The 18,343-nt window shown below is 41.6% G+C and overlaps 1 protein-coding gene across 1 annotated transcript in view; it reads left to right on the top strand.

Annotated features, from left to right (window-relative positions):
• The first annotated feature begins 4,235 nt into the window (after positions 1-4,235).
• The window catches only part of BHLHA15 (basic helix-loop-helix family member a15), a 96,435-nt gene continuing 82,327 nt past the window's right edge, over positions 4,236-18,343 (top strand). Inside the window, exon 1 of the mRNA XM_085629009.1 lies at positions 4,236-4,431. The gene's annotated coding sequence lies outside the window, so the exon portion shown is untranslated. The remainder of the gene's footprint in view (positions 4,432-18,343) is intronic.

The raw sequence follows: 18,343 nt of genomic DNA, 5'->3' as shown, positions 1-18,343 counted from the left end.
GGTAAAAAGCAGCGGATGGTGTTGGTGGATATGATGGGAGCCTGAGTGTAGGTTTGGTGGTGAAAAAAAGGGGTGTGTTAGGAGCAATTAGAAGGTAGAACTGGTGTTTTGTATGATGGATTAAAGTTAAGTATAATGTGGCTTTGTGTTGTGTTGGTATTGTGTGGATAGAACAGAGTGGTGTTTTCTGTAAGAGTGAAGGTGCCATTGTATGGTAGTTGGGTATAGAGGGGCGTTTAGTTGTGGTTTGTGGGGATTTGTAGTGGCTGATGAGACATTGATATGTGGATAGGGTTTGTTTGTGGTATGTAAGTAGTTTGTATTTGCTGAGAGAGTGTTATTATGTTTGTGGATTGCTTAATGTTTCTTGTGAATGGTGAAAAGGGAAGCATTTCTGGCCCTAGGCCCAACCTGCCCCGAACAGGCCCAAACAGGCAACTGCCCTTGTCCTCTCCGCCCTTAGCTGGGGCGCCCCGAACCCTAAGCCTAAATAGCCCTAGATCATGTGACTTTTTGCCAAAGGGAACCCTAGCTTAACCAATCATAACCCTAAGCCCTAGAGCCAATGGGAGACCTGGATTTAGGGACCAATCACAGCTCTAGCCCTATTAGCCAATCAAAACCCAAACCCTAAGCCTAAGCCCAATAGAAACCCTAGCCATAGGAGCCAACCAGAGCACAGATGCAACAATCAATAAAAAAACATATATACGGTGCAAGATATCTTAACCACAGACTGGTGGGCAGGGAGGTGCTCCTGAAGTCAGAATCTCATTGGATTGAGACAGGCTCAATCCACACTTTGTAGTTCCTGTTCAACTCTGCAAGTAAGGCGCAATTCTAAAACCACTAAAAATACTGCTTTTCGCTCACTTCAACAAATCACTTTTTCTAGCTAAACTACGAGTGCTACATACACTTTCCAAACACAGTTTAAACCATAAAGCAGATTATGTATTTTGTTTTTTTTACCTTGTATGAAGGGGGTGGGGTTTGCCTTTTACAGGCCTTAACACAATAAATGGGAAAACTAAGAGAGAAATGTAACCAGTCACAGGCAGAAAAAAACAACAGTTTTAAAGTACAAAATGCAGAGAAACCAAGAATTAAATTTAAACAGTCATGGATAGAAGATCTAAACAGTTTTAAAGTTTCAAAAATATAGAGCACATAGGGCCATATTATCAAGGAACGGCGATAACATTTCTGGTGTGAACCTGGGCTTCTCTGGGAATTCACAAGGGCATATTATCAAGCCCATTATCGCCGCTTTAGCGGCAGTTTCCTATCGCTAAAGCGGCGATACTGTTATCGCCGTTCCTTGATAATATGGCCCATAGTCTGTGCTCTTACTGCCTTCTTTGTCTTTTGCTCACTGGGCTGTTTATTCCACTGAATAACTTCAGCAGCTCTGAGTGAAGCACTGGAACATCACCCGCTCTTATTAAGTGGTAACCCAAAGAGTGATGCTCTTTGCCTTAAGAACTGGCTGCAGCAACGCACCCACGTGCTCGCTGCTATACCCACCTGCTTTTCCAAGGCAACCAGAATTTTTGCCCCTTGGTTTAATGAAGTCCTCAGGCAGAGTAAATGCTCCTGCAAGCGCCTGGAAAGGGTATGGCGAAAAAACTTTAATCTAGAGGACAAAGCTATTTATAAACAGGCTTTGAAAGTCCACTACATTAAAATTTATGAGGCTAAAAGAAGATATTTTGTGGCCAAAATTGAGTCATCCGGTAGTAAGGGCAAGGAAATGTTTAAGATCGTCAAAGCCAACTCTTCTCTGCTTTCGGTCGCCAGGCCTTTTACATCCTCTATGGAATGGACAAGCCAACTTGCTGCCTTTTTCCATGATAAGATCAGAGTTATCCAAGACTCGTTCACTGAGAACCTCCCAGTGGAGGGAATGTACTCCAAATTTCTAACTCCTGGAGCCCCTGCAGAGGGTCCATCACTAGTACAGTTTCCCCCTCTTCAATTGGAGATTTCCTTGAAGATTATGAAAAGCCTTAAGTCTGGCTCCCCCTCAGATCCCTGCCCAGCACATTTGCTGGCCTCTGGGCTAAGGTCATTAATCCGGCGGCTAATCAAGTTCTTAATTCCTTGCTTAGGGCCGGCCATGTGCCTGGCAGATGGAAAAGCCAAACAATCCTGCCACTGCTAAAAAAGCCCTCAGCCGATCCCTTGGTAGCAGCCAATTATAGACCTATCTCACTGCTCCCGTTTTTCTCTAAGACTCTAGAGAAATATGTTAATTCAGTCATTTCTGAATATGTGGAAAAATAATAATCTCCTCCATCAGAGCACATCAGGTTTTAGATCAAATATTAGCACAGAGACGGCTCTGCTCGAAATCTCTGAGTCCATCAAGGAGAAGCTGGATAAGGGGGGTAAAGCTATGTTAATTCTGCTGGACCTCTCCGTGGCTTTTGATACCTTGTCACATGACCGACTCCTGCACAGGTGGCAGGAGTGCAGTCTAGGTGGCACAGTTCTGAAGTGGTTAACCTCCTTTCTGGGGATAGATACCAGGAGGTCTGGTCTCCCCCTTTTGCCGCTCCCATTCCTTCTATGAAGGTGGGAGTCCCTCAGGGCTCAATTTTGAGCCCCACACTTTTCAACCCTTATATGTCTTCCCTTGCTCCCTTAGCAGAAGCTTGCAGTGCTAAAATACTCTCCTATGCTGACGACACGCAGCTTCTGTTTACCTGTTACAAGGGTGAGGACTTTGTAGGTGAAAAGATCAACCAATGTCTGACTAGGGTTTTTGCATGGCTCAGGGAGAACCAGCTGAAATACAACTCAGAGAAATTGGAGGTAATTTTCTTCGGCTCTCCACCTATGGATGAGTGGAAACAATAGTGGCCATCAGACATGTCGCCACCCCTCTCTTCCGTTAGCACGGTCAAGAGCCTGGGTGTCAAGTTGGATGACACTCTGTCTATGAAAGCCCAGATCCAGTCAGTAGCAGGATCCTGCTCTGGCCTACTGCGGATGCTCAGGAAATGTCTTCCCCTCCTGCCTCTGGAACATAGGAAGACCGTTGTCCAAGCCCTTATTGTTTCTAGACTGGACTATGTTAATGTCCTATATTTGGGCCTCCCGGAATACCTGCTGAATAGATTGCAGGTGGTCCAGAATGCGGCCGCCCGGGCGGTCCACCTGCTTAAACCTAGAACCCAGATCTCACCTCACCTGAAAGCCTTGCACAGGCTACCGGTGAGGAAAATAATTTGCTTTAAGGCCTTGGTCCTGGCCTTTAAGGCACTGCAGGGCACTGGCGCACATTACCTCAGAAGGAGAGTCATACACTACGCCCCCCAGAGAACCTTGAGGTCATCTTCACTGCATCTGGCTGCAGTCCCCAAGATATGCCGCACCCGGACAGGAGGTCGCTCTGTCCAAGTGCAGGTTGCACACGCCTGGAGCCTCCTGCCGGTGATACTCAGACAGTTGACGGACTTACTTACCTTTAGGAAGATGCTCAAAACCTGGCTCTTCCGTCACTTACCTTCAGTCTCCGCCACCCTTTAAGGACAGCAGCAGGCTAGTTTTGAGGTTCTCCAGCGCCGGGACACTCTTTCTGAGTAGCTGTGCGCTTTATTAATACTTTATTAATACTTCTCATTCATTCAATCATAGGGCTCAGCGGAATGTAACAGACCAATGGAGGAAGCCCACAGACAAAAGCGTCTCTGTGTATCTATATTATATATGATTTGGGGAAAAAAAACAGACTGGCAAAAAAGCTAAACCTGGCATTAATGGCAAGGTTACTAAATGACTCCATGTTGTATTCCTGGTTCACCTCAAACAAACCAACTGCATGAAACAATGCTTTGAAAAAGAAAAGTCGGTACTGGAGCACAGTGTTCCTGGCCACACAGAGTCAATTGCTAACTTTACTGTAGGAGGCATCTGCACAAATCTCACTAAAGGGTGATCATCAAAAGTACATTGAAAGTTTGATTGAAAGAACCATTCTTATGTGGAAGATTAGGAATTGGCACAATCCCGCGAGAGAGGACACATGACCTTTAATTTTCCACCCAACCGGCTCTTTTATTTCCGCGTGCTGACAACAGGGACGCCAGAGCAGCTCGGGGAGAAAAGGAAGCAGCCCAGCGCAAACAATGAGCGACAAATATGTTTGCATAGGGGGGCCGTTGCTTTTGCGAGAAAAAAAAAACACACCCGGAGCAGTCTTTGCATCGGGGATGCTGCCAGGCTCCGCCCTAACCTGGCTCGGCACTAAAGCAACGTGTACCAATACCCTGGCAGGGAGCCGCTAACAGCAGCCCAGCTCCCGGAGCTCGCGCATGCAGCTGCGGCGCGTGCAGAGGCCGGGACCCCTATCAGGCAGCGCGAGCCAGCAGCCAGTGGAGGCGCGTGCAGGACAGCGAGCGGCACGCGAGCCTTGCAGAGCACAAGGTAGGTTCTTCCTGCGGGGTGGGTGCGGGGTCCCGGATACGCAAACCACTTCACAAAGACAATATAGTCCAGAGGCGCAGGTCGGAGGTTGGCGAGAATAGCATTTCATTTCCCCCACAGTTTGAACGAATGAAATGAAGTCCTATAAAACAATCATTTTATTCCTCCATATCTCCTAAATGTTAACCCAGCATAGTATATTTTTCTTGAGCTTTCGGGTCGCGATAGCAGGTTAGTCTGGGCAGAGTGGTTGCGACGTAGACAGGTTGTTGTGAGCTTAATTTTGCCACCACACCAACGCATTGGGACAGTCCCTCATTTGGGAACAGAAATTGCAGTATGAGCGCGTCCCAAGTTTCTGCCCGTCAAAAAATCAACTGTTCTTCTGTCGCGTGAGTTTCACCTGCACACAGGGCTCCCCCTATGCACAGAGTACTTAGAATTAAACTGGGCAAGTTTTTTTGTTTTTTTTACTTTATGTGACATAGGACCAGAGCAGTGGTCTTCAAACATTTTAATACGCAGCCAACTTAGTTTTAAAAAAAAAATTACCGAGCCTTCCAGAATGACAAACATATTTTCTCACAATAATTCCGTGAATTCGTCAGCTCTGAACATATTCACCTATGCAAGCATTGCCTTTATGCATTAAAAAAATGAAAATACGTGATTGCTAACTTGCGAACGGCAGACAAATCATTCTAAAAGTGTACAATTATCCACATTGTAAGAGACTTTAAGGGTTGTTTGCACGCACCTCACCTCACATACACCTACAGGACATGAGTGACAAAAACATTACTAATGCACCTTTACGGAATATCTCGCTGCCACTGTGTTTTCTTTCATAAACAACACAAAACTGTTTACATCATAATGTTTGCCATGGTTCCCTATGTGCATAGTAAATGTCACTCTTGTCCAGAACCTGTCACCCCCTGAGATCAATTCAGGCAGCCAAGGGGGGCATGCCTCACAGTTTGAAGACCTCTGCTCTAAAGTGACCAATTTGAGGGATCTGATCCCTGAGTTACATACATTTTCAGTAAAAAACGTGCTTTCCTGATCCGAACCTCCAAATCGAAGAACTTCACTGGAAAGTTTGTTTTAAACAGTGGTTAATTTGTAAAATAAAAAGTGCCTTGGGCTCTGCTCGGGAGGCAGCGCTAACAGGAGAAATGTGCTGGTAAAAATGCCTCCTGACTAGAGCCCTGGCACTTATCATTCCATAGAGGACTTGGCATAATGGCTAGAGCTGCCGATTTTGGAGCTGGGGAACGGGGTTTGAGTCTCAGCGTGGGGCAACATCCTGTGATTCAGTGGAAAATAAAGTGCCTTCTAAATGAGTGTGTCCTTAACTGGTGCTATAAGCACCGGTGCTGAGAATCAGGTGCTGGTGCTGAGCACCGGAAAGCACCTGCTCAAATTAAGCACTGTTTTAAATAAGCATACCACGGCCATTCATTACAATTTCAATGGCTATACATGCAATACTGTAACAGAGCAGTGTGAACTTAAGGAGTTTTGGGGCCCACTGTTAGATCAACTTTGAATTGTATTACCAATTTTCTCTAATTTATGCTTGTAAAATGGCACTCAAAATATCCGAGATATCCTTAAAATGAACTGGGTAGAAAAAAAGTTAGTGGTACATTAAGGCAGACAGAAGAAAGGGTAAGATAGAAAAACAGACAGAGGTAAAATAGAAATATGAGTTTCATAGTTGGCCACTCTATAGGTTGGAGCTCTGGGCGGTTGCCCACTTTGCCCATACCTTAAAACGTCTCTGGTACAAAATCCCACGTGCAATAATTTAAAGTTTGACAGGCTATTCACAGAACCTGTTGTCATTAAAAGCGTGGACAGGTGCCGACTAATGACCACTATGAAAAAAAATGACGCTGTTCCATCAAATCTTTTTGGAATTAGAGTGAGAATTGCGAGAGTGTGCGGTATTGTCAGTGTATTACAGTGCCGTAGGAGTGACGCATTTGTTTGCACAACCCTCTTTCCTTTCCTTCACTCATACTGCTTACCTCTCTTTTTTGACCACAGTGCACTCATGGTTGTGAGAAATAATTGAATGGATGTAGACTTTAAATGCAGGAAGATGGTTCAGTGAGTTGCTGACGTGTGATTATTTGACCCCCCCCTCATGAATTTAAATACAGGCATGCATGTCAAGATCATACTTTCATCCTTCTGAGGTAGCTACTATTACAAAAGGATATAGCAGTTTTGTACTTACAATTGCACACCCGCTAATGGGTATGCAGTGCTTGTGTATTGACAGTGCACTTACTGGTTGTTAAACCCCATGCAACTTTCTTCTTTGAAAGCTACTGAAACTGTTGGGGGACACAGCCATTACTGGGAGAACTAAACTTATTAGCATAATAGCACTGCACTAAATAGCAGTATCAGAGTAGCATTGCCAGATTTTCAAGTCCATGTTGAAAAGTTAAACAGATAAAGATAACTATGCTTTTTGTATATTGTTTGTTTATTATACAACTATCTTGTATTCTTGATATATTGTAATAATACATCTCATAGAATAGCCGCCACATGTTTTGTCAACATATGACTCCCTTAAGGCCCAAAAGGAATCTGTGTCTTGGATAGAATGAGTCAATGTATGAAACACTGGCACCAGGTACAGTAGTGTTCACTGTTTAGTAGGACAGTGTAGGCCCTAAGTATGTCCCAACTCTGAAGGAAATGGTCATCAGTGGTGGTTATTGCTTCACGGCATGTTTGTTGAATTTGGAGGTATGCAGTATTGGGTGTCAAAGACATACACCCCCATAATGGTTCAAGGAGTTGAGCACTTGCTGCTAGAATGGGTGTTTATGGTCCTGCATTCCATGAACTCAAATGCCTGCATGCATAGCTAATTCATCCTTTTGTCCCACTGAAGTAAATAAATTGAGTACCGCTAAATTAGTATTAAATAAGGAAGGAGATGTAGCCCGTGGCTATAACTAGTGCCTTTGGAACATCAATAACAGGTTAAAATCCCAGCTTTGGCTCAACACCCTGTAGTTATGTTCAAATAATGTAATCTCCCAATGCGAAAACGATTTGTAAAAAGAGTGAATCTGTAACCCAAACAACTTTTTTTTGTAGAGCGCTCTTATACCCTTAGGCCAGGTTCACTCAAAAAACCCGCAAAAAATTGTATTTACGGGATTTAGAAATAGCAAAACTTCTTTATTATGTGCTTTAAAAAGAACAGGTTATTTTGTTTAGCTCCACATCTGCACACCCACTCGTCTTGCCCAAAGTTCATCACAAATCATGTATCTTCTAAGAAAGACCTGAAAACTGTATTCCACAAGGAGGTTGAAGGAGCCCTATTTAGGAATTTTGGGGCGGGGACAACATTTAGTGTAAATGTTGTATTTTAGTCAAACAAGAAGAGTAGCATTGAAAGATTTGTAGGATCCAAGACATTAACACAGGCATTTTGGGATAAGCCATCAAAGTTTGGGAAATGTGGTGAATGCATTTTGAGCACACAAACCTACTAGGTTTGCAGTCACAAACTGCAATTAGCAAACACAATGGATTTGCAACCGCAAAATTCCTTTTCCTAATTACCAAACCCATTTTGCGAGTTGGAAAACTCAGCAGCCAAAGAATCGCATGATCCCAGTGGACCTGGATAATAGATGCAGACTATAGACTACAATAATTGAACTAAGGGGAAAGGATGTGAAGAGAAAATGGAAGATTCCTATTGTAGGCAAGTCAAGCGCAGAGAAGCAGAGTTTTAATAGTCTCTAAGGTTGGTTAGGGCAGGAAAGGAAAAGTGAAATAGAGGATTACAACTGAAGGATAGACTTTCAGTGGGGAGAAGTGGAGGGGTGGTCCTTGGCTGTTGTCATGAAGTGACCCCTGGTCCTGTCAATAAAAGGTAGGTTATCTTTAAAGTATGTAAATCAGTCTCTCATGAGTGGCCATTGTCAACAATCTTCTCATCCATTCGCAGTGCATTGGTGGGGAGACACTCTTCCACAGAACACGCAGCTAAACCACCATCCAGACCATGGAGAACCACTGGTACGAACACAGTATTATCCCCTGGATGGTGAGATGTCATGGAGAAGCACTAGGTCAGAGGGCGAGGTTATAGCCACACAGATTTCATGCAGTGCACGGATTCTGCCCCAAACATGAATTACTGATGGACAGGATCAAAGAACATGTGTAATGTTGCAGTCAAGCTGTTTGCCTGTTCAACAGAGATAGGAGCTACTGATGCCTGCCCCACAAAAGTGGGCCAAGCACCAGCACCATTCAAGCAAGATTTAAAAAAACCTGAACTTCAGGCCATTGTCTATCATGATGGAGCAGCAGGACGGACTATTCTTCCTTGGAGTACATAGTGTTGTGATAATCCCGCTGCATGCACAGCAACTTCGATTCGGTGGGTTTTTCAAATGTACCTTCCAGCTTGAATGCGTATAAGCCCGAAACAACCCTCCTGAAGCAAATTCATGATATGAGGCAGCTCACAATTAGAGATAGAGCCAGGGGTATGTGTCCAGAAACCTTTTAATGCATTGTAAAAGTTGTAAGTATTTTTCCAAGAACTTCTTGATGTTGATTGTTACACTGCAGCCTTTCAACAATATTTAATGCCAGAGATGTTATCATTTTCATGCGGCTAAATCTGAAGCAGATTTTGTTCAGGCTTCAAAAAACCATAAAAATGTTACAAGACGTGCAGGTCTAGTGACTTAAAGATTTACTCAACCCAATTATAATGTTCTTGACCCATAAACTGGTTTAAAATTATGTGATCTGGGCAAATATTTTAATATCACATATGAGAGCACCTTCAAATACATGAGTTCAGCAAGTCTGCTGTACAAAAAACCCTTTTGTCTGATTTAATAGACTAAACTTTTGCTCCATATATAATACAAATCTAGTCACATACAGGATACAATTGACCGCGGACTTGCCTCTTAGTTAATTAACATCATTGTCATGAGGGCGGGGGCAGGAATGTTTCTCAAATCATGTTTAAAAACTATCACTTTTAATAAATACATACCTGAAGCATGAAGTGATACAGTACACTTATTTGCAATCAGCAGATTTCCCAATGAAATGGCCACAACATTTCTCACTGACATGTGGTTTTACAGATAAAACTTTACAGTATATAATGCTTGGAAATCGAGTTTCTTCAAATATTTGTCATTTGCACATCACCAAGTAAAGTGTTCTGATTTGATTTGCTCCTATTAAAATTTTTGTTCGCATCACTTCTAAACTACCGCAAAAAAGTTATTTTTTTTAATCCTGATCAATTTTGAAATACTTGTACTACAAGCTGTTTAAATGCGTGTTAGAATTTTTTTTTACATCTAACCGCCTTTTGTTTCACAATTGTCAGACAACTCACTTGACAAAAACCTCTAACTGTAATAAGAGAAAGAAAAGTAAACCCAATTTTCTAGGAAACAGCAACAATTAGTTAAAAGACAAACTGACATTTGACCTGTCCTTGAACAGGGAGCACATGTATCAAGATAAAAACAAGATTTAAAGGCTTCTTTATTGCTCATTCACTTTCTGAATGAACAGAACACCTGTTCCTCCCAGCTCCAATCTGACTTGCCATAGCAAGTGAGTGAGTAGATTTTTAAAGGCCTGTTCTTGTCTGCATAGCTTATTCAAGTAAATCTAGATTGTAAATAGCGGTGCTTCCGTTTTGAAGTAGATTTTAACGCCTGAAGCAAATTCTGTCACTTGTGAGTAGTCGTGCAGCAAAATGTATTCTCTGCAAAAATATTTTCTGACAGTGTTGCTTCCTGATTTATTTTACATGCAAGTGTGACACCGGAGACCTTGTTTCTCAGAGTCGTCTGTATGAGGACATCACATTGATTGCCGACAGGGGAAATGTCTGGCTGCAACTCCATTTAATATATGTGAAATGTTATTACTTGTAAGTTGAACTGAAACAACTTGTACTCCCCTCATAATCAGATTGAGGACATCTGGTTACCAATAGCAATACTGCAGGCTTTAATCTCCATGCAGTCTGTAGGTGGATATCTCTTTAATAGTATACAAAAGCAGCTTTTCCTTTATGTTCTCTCTGTGTGAGGGAATCTAGTTGCTGTCAGTGGTATTGCTGGCTTTAACCTCAATGCAATGTCTATGTGAATATGTTTTCAGCAGAATTGCAGACCTCACCCCCTTCAAATCATGGTTAGCACATATAGTTGATGACTGTATATGTTGACATATGTGATCTCACCAGCATGTTTGGTGTCTTGGATTTAGAGTGCTATATTCTGTAGCTAACCATAATTCTCTAATTCCAGTGGCATTAGATTTTGAATCATAATAATAATCCTCTCACCTGGAGCAATTTTTGAAAATGTAAATATTATGTTTCTAATAGTGATAGATACTTATTGATATTAGTGCATAAGCATAATGTCACCTAATGAATAATTTTTAGAGACTTGTTGTTTGCTTGTACCCCTGCCCGGTGTATTCACAGACATCGCTTATGGTGCACTTATGACATTATGTGCACATGGTATAGTCATAGGCCATGACTTGTGCCCAGCATCCCAGCCAGGGCATTCCATGGACAGAGCCTGTGGTGATGCTCAACGTGCACAAGACATGAACCTCAGAATGGCCGTGTTCTCCTCTAGATTTGGGGAGTGCTCCCTTAGGCTTCACTGAAACCTAGCACATTATTTATTCAACAAGATTGTGTAAACCTGTTAAGGTGGGTCATGCACCACAAAATGGCACATTGGCTGAAAAAGAGCCCCATTCAATCAGTTTCTGCGTTAAAATTAAAATTTTCGTTTGTGAACCGGTTTACAGACCTAATCTTCCTGGTATCTAGATATGTTGTTTTTCCAAACTTTCTTACAAACAATTCAATGGATTTTATAACAAATGAAGCAGGAGGGGTAGGTTGGACCTTGCTTATTATTCTTTTTGTACTGCAGTTTTTGCTGTATTGACGTGCAAAATCTCATATAGAATTTTGAATAGGACATGTAACCTTAAGGGGTGATGTGATTCCCAGTTAACAAAGGAAGCAAAAATATAGGGTCAGTAAACTTGCTGAAACAAAAATATTCAAAACAAATGACAAGGATGGTGGGATGTATTTTAGCTTACACAAAAAAGCCACCCAAGTGAATTTATAATATTTTACAGTTCTACAGCATTTCGTTATTGCATGATTATCGGCCTACTCCTAAGCACCCACAAAAGGTTGGCGGGATGTCCTCACACACCTACCAGGTGTCATGCTTCATCATAGGATATCCCCACGGTCTCCAAAAATGTTAGTTTGATGGAGAGGAGTCCTACACCCTGAGATCAGGGAGGCAATTGTTTCTAGCTTAGGATCTGTGAAATAGATTAAAAGCCAATGTGATAACCCAGTCTGTTTTTCACTATGTAGGGTACCACTTGTTGTTAAAAATTAGGAGGGGAGTGTCGGGGAATTTGCACACCAACCCCACTATGATGTCAACATGTTTCTGCCTTGCTTCTCAACCGAGTCCATGGCATTCATCAGGATGGATGTTGGATCCTCTTTAAGCATATACACTTCATATATACTAATGAACTGGAGGGCTAATGCTTGTGGCCACCCAACGTTCAATGGTCACTTAGTTATCTGGAAAACAGCAATAACATATGCGTGTTACCAATATGTATGTATATATATATATATATATATATATATATATATATATATATATATATATATATATATATATATATATATATATATATATATATATATATATATATTGGAAATGACATAGGTTTCAGACATGTTATAGTTAGGAATTAGCATTTAAAAAACCTTTGAAATTCATTGAAAAAACCATAGGTTTCAGACATGTTATAGTTAGGAATTAGCATTTAAAAAACCTTAGAAATTCACTGAAAAAAACATAGGTTTCAGGGGTGTTATAGTTAGCTGGACATTTTACTCGTACAAAACCATTGAAATTCCTTCATTATAGTTAGTTATAGTTAGTTCTACTAACTATAACTCGCGCGCCCGCAATCCACTGCTGATGATGTCACATATTACATCATTCATGACATGGTCAGTGACATCACTGATGACATCATCGAGTGAATGTGGTTTGGTTCGATATTTAAATATGTATTATATATATAGCAATCTGCATTGAAGAATGAGTGGAAGTATAAGTGTCTGGATGGAGGATTTACTAGCAGTGCGATTGACTGTTTAAGTGACTAATTTAAAGTGTTTCACTAAATATATGGGATAGTGATTAAACTGTGTGAATATCTGTATCACTCTGTCTCTTGTTGTGTAAACTACTGCATACGTTGGTTACTAGCTATGTGAAAGTCTATATTAGTTATTGATCAGTTAAGTGAGTATTTTCTATGGGAGAGTGAATGTGTGTGTGGTTGGGTGGGAGGTGTGTGACTGTCGAAAGATGTGTAATTAGTTGATTTAGTAGGTATATGAGGTTAAGACTGCATGTGGAAACAGTTGTTTGGGTGAGTGAATGTTTTTATGGGTGTAGTGATGAGTAAATATATTTCTCAATGATACATGTCCAACAAAGTAGAAATATAAAAGGCAGGGTATGTGACAGTTGTTGTATATAAATAAGTATACATAAGACTCAGTGATTCTATGAGTGACTGTATGGATAACTGTATACTTGTAATAGTGATTTTATAACACACTAAGTATGAGTTACTATCTATATGAATAAATGAAGTGGTGTTTGTATAAGTGTGTAGCTGAGTAAATGTAAGTATTATCAATTGTTTGCATAACTGAGTAGGATGACTGCATACGTGAATAGGATGTAAGCTGGTGTGTAATGTTGATGTAGGTGTATAAGTATATTTGATAGTGTTCTATTGATCTTTGTCAGCATGTATGAGTGAATCTATAGGTAAGTGTTTAGATGTGTGTGTAGATCTAGGAATCACTGAGTGGGTTTTTAGAAACTTATATTGGTGTGTCAATGGTTTCAAATATGGTACTCCATATTTTATATTTTATAATGAGTGATGAAAGGTTATACTAGTATATGATGATGTGTATCAGATTGTCACATGGATGATGTCATTTGAGATGTCATCAGTGATGTCACTGACCATGTCATGAATGATGGATTGCTGGAGCGCAAGTTATAGTTAGTAGAACTAACTATAACAATGGAATTTCAATGGTTTTGTACGAGTGAAATGTCCAGCTAAATATAACACCCCTGAAACCTATGGTTTTTTCAGTGAATTTCTAAGGTTTTTTAAATGTTAATTCCTAACTATAACATGTCTGAACCCTATGGTTTTTCAGTGAATTTCAAAGGTTTTTTAAATGCTAATTCCTAACTATAACTTGTCTGAAACCTATGGTTTTTTCAGTGAATTTCAAGGATTTCTTAAATGCCAATTTTTAAATGTAATAATAGTTATATTTATTTTTTTGATACTGATTTTCTAAACTTTTTAAACTATTTATTTTTACATATTTTATTTTTTAAATTACATTATATATTTTTAATATAAATGGAATTTTGTTTTTTAAATATTTATATTATTTTCTTTATTATTATTATTTTTTCATATTTTTTTGGGGAGTCGCGCACCCAAAGCGTACCTTTCTCGATCACTGCGCGGAACCTAGCCACCATTTTAGGATTGTTGTGTAGGATCCGCGTAGGATGTGCGATGGGTGCGTATTTTCATGAGCGATCGCTATGCGACTGGTACGCGACTCCAGGCGCATACGCGACACATACGTATTACGTTACACAACGCTTGCGCATGAAAAGCCCCGGGGGGTGGCGGTCCCTGGGGCTGCAGGGGGCCATGAGCCTCCCCACATATACTCTAAAGAAGCCCTGGGGGTGGTGGTCCCCGGGGCTTGGAGGGGCCTTTGAGCCCCCCACCCATGAATATTGATGCCCTGGGGGTGGTGGTCCCTGGGGCTGGGGGTGCTGTGAGCCCCCGTACATCATTTTATAAAGCCCTGGGGGTTGGCGGTCATCGGGGCCCCTCTGGGCCACCCATTCACATAATAATATTGCCCCCGGGACTTGGCCCCCCGGGGGCCAATTACCAACAAAACGCGGGAGCCCGCGCTTCGTTTTTTAAAAAAAATCGGCAGGATCCGCGCACCCTGCGCACATCTTCCCGTTTGAAAAAATAATAATTGGGGGCCCAGAGGGTCCTTGTGGGACCCCCTAAGCAGGCCTAGGGGGTCAGGGTGTTTCTACCCTGCCCCCTTTTTGCTTTTTGCGCACTTTTTTAAAGGATTTCTTGTGCCTCGGTTCTACCGAGGCACAAAATGGCTGCCAGCACTTCCTGGTTTGGAGTGTTGACAGCAAGTTGACAGCCAATTAACATGCAGCTCATGATTGGGAGGGTGCACGCAGGGTGCGCTCAGGGTGCGCAGATCCACCGCACCTATAGATATATATGTGATTTTACTTTTGAGTTTCTCAGGAACTACTGAACGGATTTACACCATTAAACCAAAAGGCATGACTCTGAACCAAGGGCTACCTTTTTGCCAAATTTGGTGTAATTCCATTTAGCAGTTCGGGCAGTAGCTGCGACTAAAGGTTCCTATGGAAAATTGCATGGTGAAAACACGTTTTGGGACCCCCCCTTTTTTCTTGGCCCCCGCTTGACGAATCACCCCGAGACTTTCAGGATAGGAGCGGACCAGAGCTGGCCAAAAGTTTTGAAAATTTCGTGAAGATTCGTCAACCGGCGCCAAAGTTATTGGGAATAGAATGTTGCGGATTTCCTATGGGAAATACGTCCTAACTATAACTACCTACTGGCAACCGCCAGTAGGTTATATATATATATATATATATATATATATATATATATATATATATTCACTGAAAAAACCATAGGTTTCACACATGTTATAGTTAGCTGGACATTTTACTGATAAAAAACCAATGAAATTCCCCCGTTATAGTTACTGTAGGCAACTATAACTCACGCGACCGCAATCCTCTGCTGATGCTAATACTGTATTTAGACACTTATTTGCCCATATCTTCTTCCATTAAATTTTAGCTATACATATATTACAAATATTTTTTTTTCATAAAGACACATATGTCATCAGCAGAGGATTACGGTCGCGTGAGTTATAGTTGCCTACAGTAACTATAACGGGGGAATTTCATTGGTTTTTTATCAGTAAAATGTCCAGCTAACTATAACATGTGTGAAACCTATGGTTTTTTCAGTGAATTAGCAAGGTTTTTTTAATGCTATTTCCTAACTATAACGTGTGTGAAACCTATGGTTTTTTCAGTGAATTTGTACGGTTTTTTAAATGCTAAGTTACTTTACGCCATTTGTGGCGTGCGCGCCCACTTAACGCAGTTCGTTCCGTGCACGGTTTTTATCAACTTTAATAAGCCCTGTACATTTGGTGGCCTTCGGCCACCAAAAGCACAGGGGGTGAGGTCAATGTGGATAGTGTTTTTTTTATTTCGATTTTATAATTTCATGTTGCCAAAATTACGTTTTTTTTCTCTATTAATAAGCCCTGCACATTTGGTGGCCTGCGGCCACCAAAAGCACAGGGGGTGGGGTAAGTGTGGATAGTGTTTTTTTTTTTTTTATTTTTTTACCGTAAGCGTACGGTAAGCTTACGGTAAGCGTACGGTAAGCGTACGGTAAGCGTACCCCGCGAAATTGCCGAAAAAAAAATAAAACCGTTTTTGCTCTTGGGGGATGTTTGGGGACTCCCTCAACATGACTATGTGGGAGGGAGTTGTCAAAACGGCCCCGTAACATGTTTTTGCCCATCATGTTTGATAAACAACACTCAGTGCGAGAGACAAAATGGCGGACGCCGCTTCCTGGTTTCGGCCGATTCGAATGTTTACTAAGATCTAAGAGCCAATCAGAATCGCGCTCGCGCACGCCACCGTAAGCTTACGGTAAGCGTACGGTAAGCGTACGGTAAGCGTACCGTAAGCGGGCTCAGATATATATATTGATTTAAAGGCTATTTTCTCAGAATCTACTGAACAGATTTACACCAAACCTACAAAAGGCACTTCCTTGACCTAGGGACTACCTCTCTGCCAAATTTCTAGTAATTCTGTTCAGCCGTTCGGGCTGTAGCTCGTTCTAAAGGTCCTATGGAAAAATGCATGGGAAAAACGCGTTTTGGGACCCCCCTTTTATCTCAGCCCCCGCTTGACGAATCCCCCCGAGACTTTCAGGGTAGGAGCGGAGCGTAGCGCCCCACCTATTTTGAGAAATTCGCGAGGATTCGTCGACCGGCGCCAAAGTTATTCAAAATAGAATGTTGAGGTTTTCCTATGGAAACGTAGTCCTAACTATAACTACCTACTGGCGACCGCCAGTAGGTAATATATATATATATATATATAATCTACTGGCGGTCGCCAGTAGATAGTTATAGTTAGGACCGTGTTTCCATAGGAAATCTCAAAATTCTATTTTGAATAACTTTGGCGCCGGTTGACGAATCCTCACAAAATTTTCAAAACTAATGGGGCGCGCCGTTCAGCTCCTACCCTGAAAGTCTCGGGGTGATTCGTCTAGCGGGGGCCGAGAAAAAGGGGGGGTCCCAAAACGCGTTTTCCCCATGCATTTTTCCATAGGACCTTTAGTCGCATGCTACAGCCCGAACAGCTGAACAGAATTAGGTGAAATTTGGCAGAGAGGTAGCCATAAGGTCAAGGAAGTGCCTTTTGAGGTCTGGTGGAAATCTGTTCAGTATTTCCTGAGAAAATTGCAGTTAAAGTACATAAATATCTATAGCTGCGCACCGTGTGCGCACGGTGCGTGCACCCTAACGTGCGCGAGTGTAATTCTGATTGGTGGTTACATGTCAGTCAACGTTCGAATCGGTCGAAATCAGGAAGTGTCGGCCGCCATTTTGTTTGTTTTGAGTGCGAGAGTGAAAAAGGAAGGTGGCGAACGTGAAAAGTGGGCAGGGTAGAGAGTTCCTGACCCCCTAGCCTTTGTCAGGGGGTCCCTGAAGGACCCCGAAGGCAGAAAAAAACATTTACATTTTTTGTAAAATAATCGCGGGGTGAAAACCCCCCCCCAAAAAAAATTTTTATATGTAGTTTATTGTAAAATAAATATATAAAAAATAGAATACTAAATACATAACTTAGCATTTAAAACACCGTACAAATTCACTGAAAAAACCATAGGTTTCACACACGTTATAGTTAGGAATTAGCATTTAAAAAACCTTGCGAATTCACTTAAAAACCATAGGTTTCACACATGTTATAGTTAGGTGGACATTTCACTCGTAAAAAACCAATGAAATTCCCCCGTTATAGTTAGTTCAGATAACTATAACTCGCGCGACCGCCACTCTATCAAAAGGATAATATCATCAGTGATGTCATGAGTGACGCCACTGACCATGTCATGAGTGATGTAATATGTGACGTCATCAGCAGTGGATTGCGGTCGCGCGAGTTATAGTTATCTGAACTAACTATAACGGGGGAATTTCATTGGTTTTTTACGAGTGAAATGTCCACCTAACTATAACATGTGTGAAACCTATGTTTTTTAAGTGAATTTTATATATATATGTATATATATGTATACTGGTAAATCTGGACCTGGTGTCCTTCAATCTCATATTTAGAAAACATTGAATGCAGTGTAAGCATGACACGTGCATCACACCCATACAATATTGTGTAGTGTCATGCTGTGAGAAACAGCTCACACACTTACCCTATTAGAGGGTCATCTGAGCCCCATGGAGAAAAGCCTCAGGAACCCCTGTAGGTACACTCCACATGGAAGAGGAAAGGATTTTGTTGCAAGACAGGAGGCTAGCATTATGCATAAAACCTTTCACCACTTC

Source organism: Triturus cristatus, chromosome 10, assembly GCF_964204655.1.
Source record: "Triturus cristatus chromosome 10, aTriCri1.1, whole genome shotgun sequence".
Lineage (NCBI taxonomy): Eukaryota > Metazoa > Chordata > Amphibia > Caudata > Salamandridae > Triturus > Triturus cristatus.
This window is presented reverse-complemented; position numbering and strand designations above follow the sequence as displayed.